This window comes from Hermetia illucens, chromosome 4 (genome assembly GCF_905115235.1).
Source record: "Hermetia illucens chromosome 4, iHerIll2.2.curated.20191125, whole genome shotgun sequence".
Lineage (NCBI taxonomy): Eukaryota > Metazoa > Arthropoda > Insecta > Diptera > Stratiomyidae > Hermetia > Hermetia illucens.
In genome coordinates this window covers 31,308,527-31,323,659 of record NC_051852.1, presented here as the reverse complement: position 1 = coordinate 31,323,659, position 15,133 = coordinate 31,308,527, and the positions used below count along the sequence as shown (strand labels likewise).

Below are 15,133 nucleotides of genomic sequence, written 5' to 3'. Positions count from 1 at the left end.
CAAAAACTGTATTTAACCATTTGAACTTTTCATTGGAGTGAAAGCTCTAAGGTTCGAAAAAACTGGAATTATTAGATCCAAATTCCTTTCTACCAACCCGCATAGTGTCTGCGAAATACCGCCTCGAGTAGCTCGTCTAAGGTTTCAATCAGATGATTCTAATATGCAGGCAACGAAAATCCTAAAAAAAGGTACAATAAAAAACTAGAAGAGCGACTTAACACACATATAAGCTTTTTTCCTGCTGAGTTAGGAACCATCAGAAAAGAGTTTGGCACCACTAGAATATTTCGTTCACACACGATGGAGACGACGACGTAACTCTTCCTCGCCACAATCATTCAAACTCTTGGCCAAAAGAACTTTTTATCCTTTTAACAATGCATGGTTGGTGAGAAAGACTAGCAGCACACCAGCTCTGAAGCTTGGGAAAACGAAAATCAAAAAACAAAAAAAAATTGGAAAAAAAGGAAGAATAAAAAAATATCCTGAGAAGAGATTGAACATTTTTTAATTTAAAAGTTTTTCTGCCTCGGAATCCAATGATGATGAAGGCGGGTTGTGGTAGGTTCTTTTTTCAGGGAGGCAACTTTGCAATTTCGTAATATTTGTGGTGGAAGATGAGAAGACGACGACGACGTTTAAGGATATAGTCAAATTGGCTGGGCTAGATGAAACGGCTATAACGATAGTTGCAGAGAAAAACGACGAGAAAATTGTTGAAACAGTGAAAACAAGAAGCGTGAAATATCCTTGAAAAGTAGCGTGGTAGCGTAGTCTGTAAACCCCAAAAGATAATATTCTACCAGTTTTGAAGCGTTTTACACCCGTTTCTCCTTTTTTCCAGATACAACTTTGTCCGTTTGGACTGCATCTTATTTACATATCAACAAATTGCGTTCAGGACTACATCTTCACTCTACATAAAGCTCATAATGTTCGTCCTACGACAACTCTGCCCTTTTGCCTTATATTTATGCAATATCCTTTTTCTCATCCTCTGTACTCAAGGCAACATATTCAACCTACACTTCTGTCGAGATGGTGCTTCCCTTCGACGAAAAACTATTCTAATTTCAGAGAAAATTCAACAAGTTTCTTAAGGAAGGAATTAAGGTCACTATATCATTTTCAGATCCTCGGTAGATTTGATATAAAGCAAGAGAGGGAGGAGGATCGTAAAATTAAAAATGTTTTGTAAGGGAATGTAAGGGTTGAATTGGGATAGTGAAAAACTTCTGGGAGAAAGATGAAAAAAGTTCAGGATTAAGATAGTTTTGAATCTATTGAAGGGTGGAAATGATGCAAGGACTATGTGGATATGAAATTTTGAATGAATGAGTTAATGACGATGGTTTTGGTAGCTCAGAAGAGCAGCAGCTAACGTCACACTATCACGTTGCTACATAACAGGGATCTGAATGAACCTTTCCAACCAAAAGGGGAGATCAAATAAGGGATATTTATCCACAGAGTATTGAACGAAATGACGTGTAAAATGTTTGGCGCAGCTGAGCAAAATGAAGCGTCTACTAGCCAGTTTCTTGAAAAGAGAATGTTATCTGGATGGTCTGATTCTTCTCGGAACTAAGTTCCTTATCCAGCATGCACAAGAAATCGGAGTTATAACCAAACCGCAAGAAACTACATGACAATGAATGCACTAGATACGAACCTAATAGGAGCAAAATGCGCCTCGGAATTCAGGCAGGAAGGACGAAAGGCGATTATTGTCTGACTCAACTCGGTGCCCAGTGGTCAATGCGTGTGTTCAGTCAACCCTCCTGGAAAGAAATCTGACATGACTCTCAATCATGTCTCTATCATGTCCAATGCTTCAACGAACAGTTACGAATGATTTGAAACGGTAAGGAAATGCTTGCCAGTAGGACGAATCTGCACCAAATTTGATAGAAATAAATAGCGGAAAACACTGCAAAGTCGGGGAAGGGACGATCCTTTTGCTCCTTTAGTCCTCAAGAACAATATTAAATGATGGTCTAAATTGAAGAAATGGAAAAATTCCGAAACGTCTTAAGAGGAAAAGTGGATAAAGTTTAGGAATTACTAAATCATGAGACGTTCTAAAGGTATCTCGGCAAATCATCTAATCGGAATTATCCCCCTCCACCTGCAATGCGAAAATGAAGCAAAAAATTACAAGCTTTCCCGATCTCCAGTCTTAAAAATAACCAAATATTCCAACAAAAAGAGCCCATTCCTTAAAAACCCAATAATTTTAGCAATATGTGAGTTGACAATATTGAGGCATTGCGAAGACTGAATATTCTCGAAAGTAGTAGCTTTAACGCTCCTCTCCTTAGGAACCGATGCTACCTCGTAAAAAGCACTAGGGTTTCAAAAACTTCGGATTTTTGTTGGAAATATTTCGATCAAAGGGAAGGGAAGAGAAATCAAAATCCGAAAAATACAAGGAAAGGTAGTGGAGGACCTGCCAAGCAACTGAAAAATATCCACTACCTACAGCCTGGCTGTAACTAAACAATCGTGAAGGAAATGAAAGAAGGTCTCCCTTCCCTCTCGGCAACTTTAGCAATGCGTATTGTAAAATGTCCTTAATGTGACGTTCATTGGCCGGTACCCCGCACAAAACATCGCGATGCTGTAAGCACTGGCACATGACTAGTTTTAAAATACAGTATTCCGAGGTTTCCACAGGAATTCCGTTTGGCCAGTTCGTAGGCCCGCTTATTCCTTCTACATTTCTCTGCTCCTGAATCCCGTGAATGGGACTTTGAGTAAACCACTTAGACCGTTCAATTCGTTAATGATTCCCATAGGTTCCGAAGTAGAAGTTATCACTTCCGACTACCCCTAATCAACTAACCACAATGAAGCTGAAGGAGAAAATAACACCACTTACTTTTCTACGTCAAGTCATCTTGAGACTATTTTTACCGGAATTTTAATTCAGTACACAAATCGAAGCTAGCATATACTGAGCTCTAAAATTCTAGATCAACAGCGAGATCCTGAGCCAATTTCAAAGCTATTTTGTTACGCGCTAATTTTGATTTTAAAACATGGCTTTCCTAAAGATTTTATAAAACAGTGGATGTCTCTTAGATGCAAAAGACGATGGTAGTAGCAGAACACTCGATAGTTCCCAATGGTGTGAAATTTAGTTCTGCTTTCATGGTTAATAATAGTCCATTTAAAGTGGTGGTTTGGTTACTCTAAACATCTATGTTTATTACAGCTACTGACATCCCAGGACCCCGGGTCTTAGATTTTTGTTCATCACGTTTCTTCGTCAAGCATGAATACCTTCATTTTTTGCCTCAGCGACTAGATGTAATAGTTTACAATTTTATTAGGTTCCTTGATGCCTGGTACTTTGTCATTGAAGACTACCGGGTGGCTATTTTGTCAGGGTACTTTGTTGTCTAGTATCTTGGGAAAGATTGTTTACTATAACCACCTCGAAGTTCTGGAAGTAACACTCCCGTTGCGACTTCCTGGCTCAACAGCCACGCAGGACTCATTTGCATCTAAAGAGCTTTCCTGTAATACTGGGTAAAACTGTCAATTCGAAAAATCTTTTTTACTTGACAATCGGAAAATGAATCGGAAGAATTTTGAAGGGATTCTATGCGGTGAGGCATTTAAATTAAGTTCCTTCTACCCAGTGTGGCCTATGCGATGGCTAACTACGGGTTAAGGGCTCACATAATCAATGAAAAATCTTATTGTGAATACGCAAATTTAGCCTTTCACCTTCTATTCTGAAATACTCGCTGGTTTTTTTCCTGCACAGAAAGTTAGGTAAACTTTGTACAAAAAATAAAAAAGAATCGGTTGAACCAGATATTACAATCAGTAGATCTGACTCTGTACAAAAGGTAAAGGGGACTAGTTGTGGTTTTGATCCTTATGGGTTTCCATCCCTATCGTTTTGCTTTTTTAGAAAAGCCAGCAAGCCTGCGAGGTAAATAGGGGAGGATCCAATTGATGACGGTATTCTTATTGGTTAAAAGCAAGATTTGATCCTTATGTCCAGAACACTTAGAAAAGGGCCAATATGAAATCAAAAGGGATCAACTGAAACTTGCAGTACTACTGGTTCCAATCACTGTTTCTTCCTCTTGCTTCGGGAAATCAGGAACTCTGAGTAAGAAAGAGAAGACGAGTTGAAGGTTAATTTCAATCAATGGTGCTTCAAGAAGTTCTTGTGACGTCTGGTGTGGGAATTCTGAGGTTTCTTCGCCCCCTTGTCATATTGCTCCCCTCCCTTTTTCCTTATTTGGGCCAAAGTCAGATAAATTTGTCACCTAGTTAGATTTAAACAAATAATTCTATTCTGCAAGTTATAATTGTTTTCAACTATCAACTAAACTTCTCCCCCTACCTCCAGACACCTACAACTTCTTTTGCAACCAACATTATCCTTTTAAATATTCCTCCTTCAACTGACTTGGCTTTTCAAATTACATAAGAGGTACGGGAGGTCATTTTTCAATTTTGACTTTTTGCCTTTGGTCTCTGCTGGTTTCGAAAATATATTGATGTTTCAAAGAAATGCAGACTTTTTCAAAGAGTTATCCTAAATTAAAGAAAAAAAACTGAGGGGAATTATGCAATATCAATTATTAATCAGCGAGTTGTATTAATCCCTTCCAGATTTTTAGAAAAACCTATTTAAATTTAAAAATACAATATTTGTCACTTATCCCACTTATCAATATGACCTTTATCCAGAACGGAAGTTTTCCAACCACACACAAAAACCAATTAAAACATCACTTCATATCGTCTTTCATAAAATGGCTCCCAATATTGATAATTTATATCAATGATACACCACAAATACACATACTTAATAATTTTAGGGAAACTATAAATTTTTTGCCGTCCAATTCTATCTCCGGTCCCCGAGGCCGAAAATAAACGTTTCTATATTGAAAACCACGCTATCAGCGCTAAATACCCATGATATCGAAGCCCACATATTTGTGGAATGAATATCAGTCAATTTTCTCGAAATTTTTTTTCTGTGACTATTCTGGACCATAATTTGCTAGGCGCGCTTCCGATGGTGATTTTCATAAATTTCTCTCTAGTTTAAATTATCAGGAATTCTCGTCACTATAACATTATAATATTGAATGGGCAGCCTCCGTACTATCAAAACAGTATAATTCCAATCGAAAAACCAAAACTACACCCGCCTTGATATCCATTTGTTTATATCTCCGGGAAATTATTCAGCAAAAGTATTCATTCGGATACCTTCAAACTGTGAAGCACCCACTCGAATTTTATTATTACAAATTCATATCAAAAAACATATACAAAAATTTCTGTATGTATTGTTCATTCATTCGAATCTATTTCTTTTTTTTCGGATGGTTGTTTGATGGAAAAAAATCAGAGCATCCGGTCAGTTCGATGGGTTTTCCGGTGGATTTCCCACAAACTATCGCATGGATGCATAACAGCTGAATGGACAAGAGATGTGGTCAGATTAATATTCTTTTCCATTGAAATATTAAATCAAATTTATCTACACTTTGACGAGATACAATTAAAAGAATATTCACACAACAATAAAAGGTTGAATGAATAGCTGACTAGCTTTCATTAACTGATTGTGCGCTCAAAGCGTAGAACCACTGGAGCGAAAATTAATATAACTTTGATATAATTATCGTGGTGTTCATAAAGTCGATGACTCGAAAATCTAAAGTCCAATATTATGAGATAAAAGTTCAAAAGATACTTCAATATCTACATGGAGTGCCAGAATGTTTTTAAAGATGCATTTTCCCGGTTTCTGATTGAATCCGGTTGCATGTTCTCAAGTGATAAGTGAGGAATTGAACGGATGTCCAGTCCCTGATTATTGCCTGCCTCCGGCCTACACACTATCAAATCATGGAAAAAAAGATCCCAACCACGTATACTTACGCTCTAGAACGCGTAGATCTACGCATCATTTCCATCTCGATATATTTATTTGAGATATTAAACTCAACATTGTATGGTAAAGAAATATAATAAATAAAATAAATTTGAAGGCAGAAGCTACTAAAATACGCACCCAGACTACAGCAACACGAGAAATACAACAAAACCGTCACAATCGGACGCAAAATAGTGTCATAGCGGACATTTACATATATCAAAGAATGATGGCAATGGTTTCTGTATAATGGAGCACGAATTGTCACCCTCATTAGTATGGAAATGAACGGAACGGAAGGGGACGGCTGGAAAGAGATCATTGTGATCATATATTTTATCAGAATATCGTATAAATACTTTAGGCTTGAGAATCGAAGAGAAGAAAACAAGACTAATGAATCACGATCGCAATAGCATGAGACATTCTTTCAAACATGAGTTAGAATTAATAAATTTCATTTTCTCTGAATTTCACAGTCGCAAGATAGATAGAATAAGATTGAAAAGATTGTCGGATTATTCAGGAATCTTTATTTTATAAATATATCCTGATGAACTGTTCGAAATCGATATTCTACTTCTTGCAGATGTGGGGTCATAAAATCATTTGATTGAGGCGGAACATTTCGAAAAACTGACGGTTGCTCGGCTCTGCAGCATAAAATTTCACCCATTTCTGTTTTGGTATTTAAGAGAGAGAATTGAGGATGCATCTTGCGGCTTTTACTGCCAAAATGATCGCTTCATCAACTCAAAAAACTTATCTACTTTTTTACGATCAAAGCGGATAGATGGTCCTCTCAAAATACCGCATGAAACGCATGCACCATCGAATCAGCTAGATCACCCAACACGCTGGTTGACGAATGTAAGAACTCTCAACAGCAGCTTCAGTGAAGAATTATTTGTCTGCTATCAAATGTATCGGAACGATGAACGGTCGATATAATGGCCTGAATGGATGGCGAATGCACAATATTGGAGACACACTGAATGTCTATATAAAAATACAACTGCAGTCCACACGATGCAGCGACACATTCATTTCACCCGTCTTGTTTCGCTCCTCCGCTTCAACAGCCCCCAACAAATTCCAATAGATATTTCTTTGATTCCGGCTGGATCATGAAGAATCTATCATAAATCCTCATCTGACTTAAAAACGGATATGAAAAAATTTTAAAAGATATACCGCATAACGTATAATTTTGTGCTGCCTGAGATATATGACGGAAAAATCTTGGGATACCAAGCTTGCTGGATAGGGGCATGTGTCGTTTAAAAGGGAAAAGACCCAAATAAAACCATAATTTTTAATTAACTTGAACTTCATTTAAGCGAATCGAAAAACAAACAGATCCCGCAAAATGAATGACAAAATTACTGAAAATAAAAGTAACAAGTTCCCGGACCAGCTTGATTTTCTCTGAATATTTCACGATCACTGATCGCAACATCCGTCGCTCATCATTCTTCGACTACGGCACATTGCAAGGGATTGGACGGAAAATCTTGGGGATATAATGATCATTTTGAGTACTGCAACTTGCTGATCATGTCGCGATCGAAAATTGCACACTCAGTTCACTGCATCTCACACCCCTGACCTTCCACTTCAATCCTTCAAACCATCGATCTGCCACCACATCATGCAACCTCCTTCATTAAATCTCAGTGTATTCTAAGAAATTCACGCTAATGATCAGTAGCGCAGTTGTGATCTCTCACACACAATATAATAAAAATTTGTATGTCGCCGAAGTGCCAAAACGAAAAAGAGAAATCTTGGAAAAAAAGCAAGCATGACTGCTCCACTCAAAACAAACACTTAATAAAGTAAAACTCCTTTTGCAGGCGTTCAGTATCTATAGATTGCAAAAATTTATAGTTCTTTTTTCGGTAACTGATCATTAACATCTTCAGCATCAATTTCTCTGATGAGAGACGAGCCTCATTTTTGCGCAGAGTGCAGTATGCAGTGGAGATCATGTTGAGATCGCGATATGCAATGCAAAAGTCAATGCTAGTACAGTCTGGATGTGTATCTTCAGCTCAGGGATGCGAAACAACGAAAAAGATATGCAACACACATGTGTCCCGGATTAGATAAATGAGCGCGCATGTTTTGTCGGATTAATTGTAATGAGGGCCAAACGATCATCATCTTCAGCATCGTCATGATCATCTTCAATCTCGCAATGTGCAATGCTTCAAATGCAGTTATATAGTGTCTAGTCGTAGTCAGTGATCGTGCCCAAGAAAGCCAGTAGCCGAGGCAAACCATCAATTCCCAAGAAACAGATTATGTATGTTTGTCCTCCATTTCATTGCATTTCATTTCAAGATCAATGGCATTGCAGACATTTTACAAATCAGAAGGTTATCAATATGCAACTCTCTCTCTGAGGATCTGTATGGGAAGAGCAGATGATTGCATAGATTTTTCCGAGGGGATGATCTTTTGCATAGCTCCCGATTTTGTAATCTTGCTGGAGGCAATCGTGCCAAATGGAGGCTGAAAAATTGTCAACGATGAAAGATCTTGTTTGATTGCCAGATCGGAGGACTAGATGGAATTCTGGTCTGGAGAACGTTATGTTTGATTTTTATAGGTGACATTCATGTGTGAAAATTTATGTCGATTTGGTTAATTGGGATCGTGTCACTGCGCTTGAATAGATGCTTTAGAATGCGGTGATGTGAAAATAGATTTAGTGGATGGGCTGATGGTCTTTTTAGGGAAATTCAGATGGAAATCGATACCATTTTTTGGAAGATGATTGGAGGTGAATGGTCTGCAGATCACTTAGTACTTTAAAAGATCATTGCTCTGGAGGCTGAAAACCGATTGGAAGCAAACCATAAGATGCACCAAATCGGTCCCTGCAGGCTCTACTTCGCACTATTTGTTTAAAATTATGTTTAACTTTTAACCTAGCACATCCATAAAACTTGGAAGTCGACTGTACTAAAACTAGTGATCTAAGCACGGAATTTGATGGAGGTTTTCCCCCTTCAAATTACGTGGTTTGAGGTCAAATCAAACGTCACTATAAAAGGCGAAATTAACAGCGATAATTTCTCTTATATTGCTGTAATCCGACATCAAAAAGATATAGATTCAGGGCTCCCTCACTCACCATAGCGAATAGACTCTATAGTGGGAACAAGGGCGAAAATGACAGTGGGTAGGTCACTAAGAAAAAGTGACATTTCTTTTGTTGTTCTGAATCCAGTTCAATCACCTTATTCTCCTTTGTGCCTTTTTTTCTCCTTAATCAGGAAGATAAATTTGAAATCCCTGCTATCGAGAAACACAAAAAAATTAATTAATCAGTCTTATTTTCGTCAACATTTTTCTGACCGCTATGAACTGTTTCACTGACTGAGTCACTATTGAAACATCTCTCACTTCTCTTACCTTCAAATAATCAAAAATCAAAATATTTAATGGTGTCTAAAAACTTGTCAAAACAAAACCAATGTCGCGGAAACTTCGCACGAATTCACTACTATTAAAAAAAAAAACTAGAGCCTGAAATCATCCGACATCTTTCAAAACATTACCCATCCGTGCGCCTTCACATTGTAAAATCCATCAACTGGGAAATTCATCATCAGGAAAGATTTTTTAAAGGAAAAATTCATCATTAAAATAAAGAAAAAAGAAAACTAAAATAAAAACAATGAAAACTAAGACAAAGTGAAAAATTTCAGATTTTCCTAAAAAACATTGATGAAACTCTAATCGAAATCTGCTTGAGCAATTATTTGATGAGCAACAACACGAGCAGGAAAAATCATCGAAAAACATGTTGAATTGATGTTTCCTGTTGGAAAATCTTGTTGGGAAATCGAGGAAATGAAAAATTAGGGAATTAAGAGAATGTCGTCATTTATAGGAAAATGGGAGAGGTGATTGCCTTCGTTTAATATGAATGAAAATTCATGGGAATGAATTTCTGGAGGAAAACTTGCTTTCAGTGATTTCCTGGATCATTTACTGCGTCGAAAAATTTTTGGAGAACATAGAATAGAATGGAAGTGAGCGACCCACCTTCTCTTCGCTCTCACCTTCAACGGAGAAATTAAATTCCACAGAAAAAACTGAAAAATATCCCGGAAGAATTAATTAAGCTGTGTCCTTCTCCCTCCTCCTAGCACCAGAAACTACGTCTGACGAAATCAAATCTCCGCCGCTGGATAGGAGCATCCGAGCCCCAAGCGTAAGATATTCATTCTCACCGACAACCAGACGGCCATTAAGGCATTGTACTCAGTGATAACATCCTTTAAGCCAATGGAGCGATGCAGAGGCGCGTTGAATAACCTGGGTGCCATGCTCAGAGGTACCCTCCCTTGAGTTCTCGGTTGCAAGAAGGGCGTGACTGATGGCTCAGCGTAACTTATAATTCGCATTGTCCAAATTGTTGAAGAAAAAACGAAGCCCTCAGGCGATGGCGATTGTCCAGTTCCCTCTTGGAGGCCTTAAAGAAATCTCTAATTATAAGACGGGGGGGAGCTGCTATCCTTGTGTTGAGCTTCATCTTAGCGGGAAAGATGAAATCTTTCTTTTCTAAGGACCTCTTCTTTCGTTATACGTATCAGCTTGTATTGACCATTTTATAGCTACTAGACGTGAAAATTTGGAATTTTAGAGCTCCTTGGGTGAGAGATGTTTCAGGGAAGTTTGGCTTTATTAATGAAGAAGGGCAAGGATATTTTTTACTCATTGTTGGTATTGCGTCTTTCCTTTCCATAATTTACTCATTGAATAGTGACAGAGGATTTATCATTGTAACATCTAGGTTTCCCTCGAAGATCCTAACTCCGAAAAGGAAATTGCTTGAAATCCTCACTATTTTTTGTTGCGTATTTGTTTTTAATCACAAGCAGCATTTTGTCAAGAGTCATTTGATTAGTCCGTCGGCAGAGGAATTCATTTCGGTGAAAATTTCTCTCCTTTTGTTCCTGATTTGTAGAAATTCGTTGGACAGTTCAGACAGACTCAGGAGATCTGGAATAGATAATCTATACACAAACTTTCACTGATGCCTATTCATTAACCGACCTGGCAGCCCGTTTCATTGACTGTGATTCTTTGTGAATTCGTGGAAGGTTTCATTGTTCAATTTACTCATAAGGACGCTATTGCAGTTTCCTTTGTCTAAGACGGCAATCATGCTTCCTTCCCCAATTTAAGTCTATACTAAGCTTTTTTCTGACAAACCTCTGCTTCTTTACTTTGCACATGGTAAGTAAGTAGGTATCGGTGGGCGCTCCGAGGAGCCCAATTACAATTCTCCACTCATATTTTAGCATTCCTTCTGAAGTTGTTTCTTCTAAACGTACTTCGTCTCTTTTTTCATAAACCAGATTTTCCTTGGGCCACTTAACAATAAAGGTGGGAATGGCCCATACTCTAGTAACATTACCCAAATATGGGAGCAAATAATTTGATCATGCTGTTCCCAGGGCAGATGATATTAGTTGCCTTTGTCCTGGATGAAAGGCCAAGTCGTCTATTTTATGAAAATTGAATGCTAACCTAAAACGAGAGGCCCGTGGACCAAAAACGGTGGAAGAGAGTGTCTCCCTAATTGGTCCGGTCTACTATCAAGCGGATGGTCCGGTCTACTATCAAGCGGACTCTTCAAATCCCCAAAGAAACAAAAAAACTTACTCAAATTGGTTTACTCTCTGTCCTTTTTTGGATGGTCTTGTGATCGTAGATTGTGATTATATGAGACACTTAACCATTACAGCAGTTTCTTCTCCTGCGTCTCGAGGCTGGATTTAGACCATCCGACGAAAAAAGCCGCAGAGTTCTATAACTGAAAACACATCCCGTGGATCTGCCAAGAATTCAAAGTCTGGCAATGAGTGAGCTCAGCGGAATCATTGCAGCTACCAATTCCGCCTGTTATTTAATGGTTGGTGGATAAGTAAACACATATCCTACCATCATAGAACAAGCGTCCTTTGATGACCAGTGAAGAAGCAGTGAAAAGGATTCAGAGAGTCAGACTTTTTCAGAAAGTGATTTTGTTGCCTCTTTCGGTGTCAGATCATTATTCCCTAGCGTCTCAATTAAACGGATATTGCGCTAATTGGAAGAAAATTAAATCAAAGTAAATAAATTTTCCAGGCAATGGAGGCGACAACTAATTTGATAATCCGCGTCACAAGTTTTTCCAATTTCGAAGCTCAGGTGTTCACTTTTGGATATGGTGATCAGATGCTTCAGTCATAATCTTCGGACAACTGGCTCAATTTTGTCAATTTTCAGTTCTTCTATATACGAGAAGCCCCAAATCAGATTTTCGAGACAGTACGTCAGGAAGCAATATGGCCAGCATTGCGCTCGTCTGGGATTATGGCTCTCATTTGACTCAGGTTCTCATTCGCAGCTGAATTAACTGGTGTTGGATATCCAGCATACGATGCACATCTCTCCGTCATTAGTGAGACCCAGAGATTGGTGACAATATCTAATCTTTATTTTCGGAGAATGTATCCGACCCCTACTTAGGTAAAAGGCTTTAAAGGATCAATCATCAATGGAAGAGATCCGAACAAATTGTAGATTTAACCTTCTATTTCGTAAGAATTTTCGCCCTAAATTCGGAAACTTTAGTGAGAGAGGGAAGAAATTAATGATTCCAATTCAGGATTTAGTTTTTCCAGTTTTGCTGGCTTCTTCGATCCAGCAAAAACTATGGAGTAGGACATCGAATACATTCTGGTGCTAACTGAACCCAGAACATGAGGCAGCATCCGATGAGAACCCCTACTCAGTCGATGCAAACTATTGAATTTAGAAGTTTATTCTATACTGCTGGTAGTCTAATAATAATAACAGCATGTGAAGAAATATTTCAAACCCCCAAAAATCATCAAATCCTCCCTGTCTCTCCGTCCTACAACACCTTCTCGAATATCTCAAATTCCATCCTGTCACCGCAAATTTTCCAAAAGCATCTGTCTCAATCGTCCATCGCCTCCTTCCACTTACCTCCGTCGGAAACAACTTCAAACAGTCAGCCATGCATCGTCAAAAGGAAAATTTCAAATGGAAATATGCGATTGAAAACCGGAAAAAATGATTTTATACAATATTTTATATTTGTCCATCTCTACCCCCAAATAAACTATACAGAATACCATATTCCACTCAGACTGGCCATGCTTTGTTTTTGCTCATTCATCAGAGACAATAAATGTGGAAAACCTCATTCAAGTTCCTCCGTCAACCCGCTCTAACCAAACTGCCTTCAGGGGCTCTCTCTGCAAATTCTTTGCCTTAGCCCCCACTACTCAGCGGGTATTCATCCTAGCTTTTTTGGAGAAGTTTGCCTTACGCCTCACAGAATCATATCGCAGAACCCTTTTTGTATTTGTTCTTTTTTATGATTTTAGTTTTTTTGTTTATTCATCATCACCAATATCTTCTTGGACATTGGATTCCCGGTACACATATAGCCTTCTGATAGGTTCCATGGTATCACATCGTATCGTTCTCTTCCGGGCCTTTTATCCTGTTCGTTTTTAGGCGAAAAAAGGGATTCAAATCCTCCAAGCGCAAGTTTTGAGAGCTCGCTTTTATGTTGTATAATTTTCATTGCTCTCCGACACCAAAAAAGGATCTACGGCATATTTTCCTCTCACACCTCGATTGCTAAATATGAGTCGACTGATTTCATATATCCTGTTCGCTTATCAAGAACACCGAAAACCGGAGGAAAAAACAATGATACGGAGAAGACCCAGGATCTATAAGGATGTACAGTACCGGTGTCGGGGCCCATATTCGAAACATGTGAATACCAGATATGTAGAAGTCATGTCGTAATAATTTCAACCATCGGCTCTAGTTCTACTCACACTTTAAAAGCTCACTCACGCTCCTGCCTCTCCTTTGTACTCGACCCAATCGTGATCATCAGAAAACGAAAATTTTTCCAACTAAGGGAAGGACCATTTCAGAACACCCAGAGAATCCTCATGTACATTTGTCCATTTGAAATGGAAAGATAGTCGACGAATTCAAAAGACTGATTCCGATGTACTACCGCATACATCAGACAGTGAAAAGTGTATCCGTTTTTTACCTCCACCGCTTTCCGGACGAGTCAAGGATTGGCGATTTTTCATTGAGTTTCTCCGTCTTTCCTGTATCTATAGCTGGGCAGATTGTCCCTCGTCCTTATTCGGCATTTCCACCCTGGACATCGGTCAAAAAATTATGAAAACCGGAGAAGATATAAATTTTTCGAAGCGACCCAAAAAAGGGTTTCACAATAGAGCCTTGTGAAGTCATCATATTCCGTACACTTCCCATCGGCATATATCGGTAATCGTCGTGGTAATGGGTGCTCCAAGGGATGAAATGGGGCGATATATGTGTATGTAGTGAAACCATTTATATTTCACATTATTATTAGTCTTATTATTAATTGAGAAGCATTGTCAGTGCTTGGAAATATCTCCCGTACCAACCGAATGAATTGTAGAAAAAGAGTTGGATCTTTTTGTATGCTTTCAAAAATTGTGGATGACTAGGGGTTTGTAGCAAGCAAGTAGCGATTGAGGAGTAAAGGGTTGAATGATTTTCTCTGAAAAACTGGATAAAATTTGATGGTTTTCGGTTCTTTTGTAATATATTTTATGAAAGCAAGAGCCTGGGTTGATTTTGGGGGGTGAAAATTATATGAAAATTTAGTAGGAAGCATTTTCCGGGTGGAGAAGATTTTCATATAAAATGTATGCCTTTTTTATAAAAGAAAAGGTTTCGAGCTTTTCGATACGATTCGGCTTGAAAGTTTGCCATAATTGTGTATGAGGATGATTTGCTGAAGAAGAAGTAAGAGTGCAAAGAGAGAAATAGGGACCAAAAATACACAACGGGCTAACAAATGTTCATGCATAAAGTGGTTCATCGGATCCGGGTTTTCACCTATATTTATTTATACATATGAACAAAGGAAAGTTTTTGTATAGAATCCAAGAGCATTATGTCGTTTTTACAAGAGGAAAGGGTCCCCCTGCAACCTTCCAATAAATATGAACGAAGGGCATGGTAATTTGAACAAGACAAAAGTGGATTAAAAAAAGACGGTTGGTTACTTCAATTTTATCCTTTTGCATTATATATAACATAAATTTGTTTTTATTGAAATACGACCCAAAATGAGGGTGTATAAAAGGT

General features: G+C 38.3%; 1 protein-coding gene across 3 annotated transcripts in view; it reads left to right on the top strand.

Annotated features, from left to right (window-relative positions):
- The window catches only part of LOC119653825 (homeobox protein cut), a 238,040-nt gene that overhangs the window by 118,322 nt on the left and 104,585 nt on the right, over positions 1–15,133 (top strand). The gene's annotated exons all lie outside the window — the stretch shown is intronic.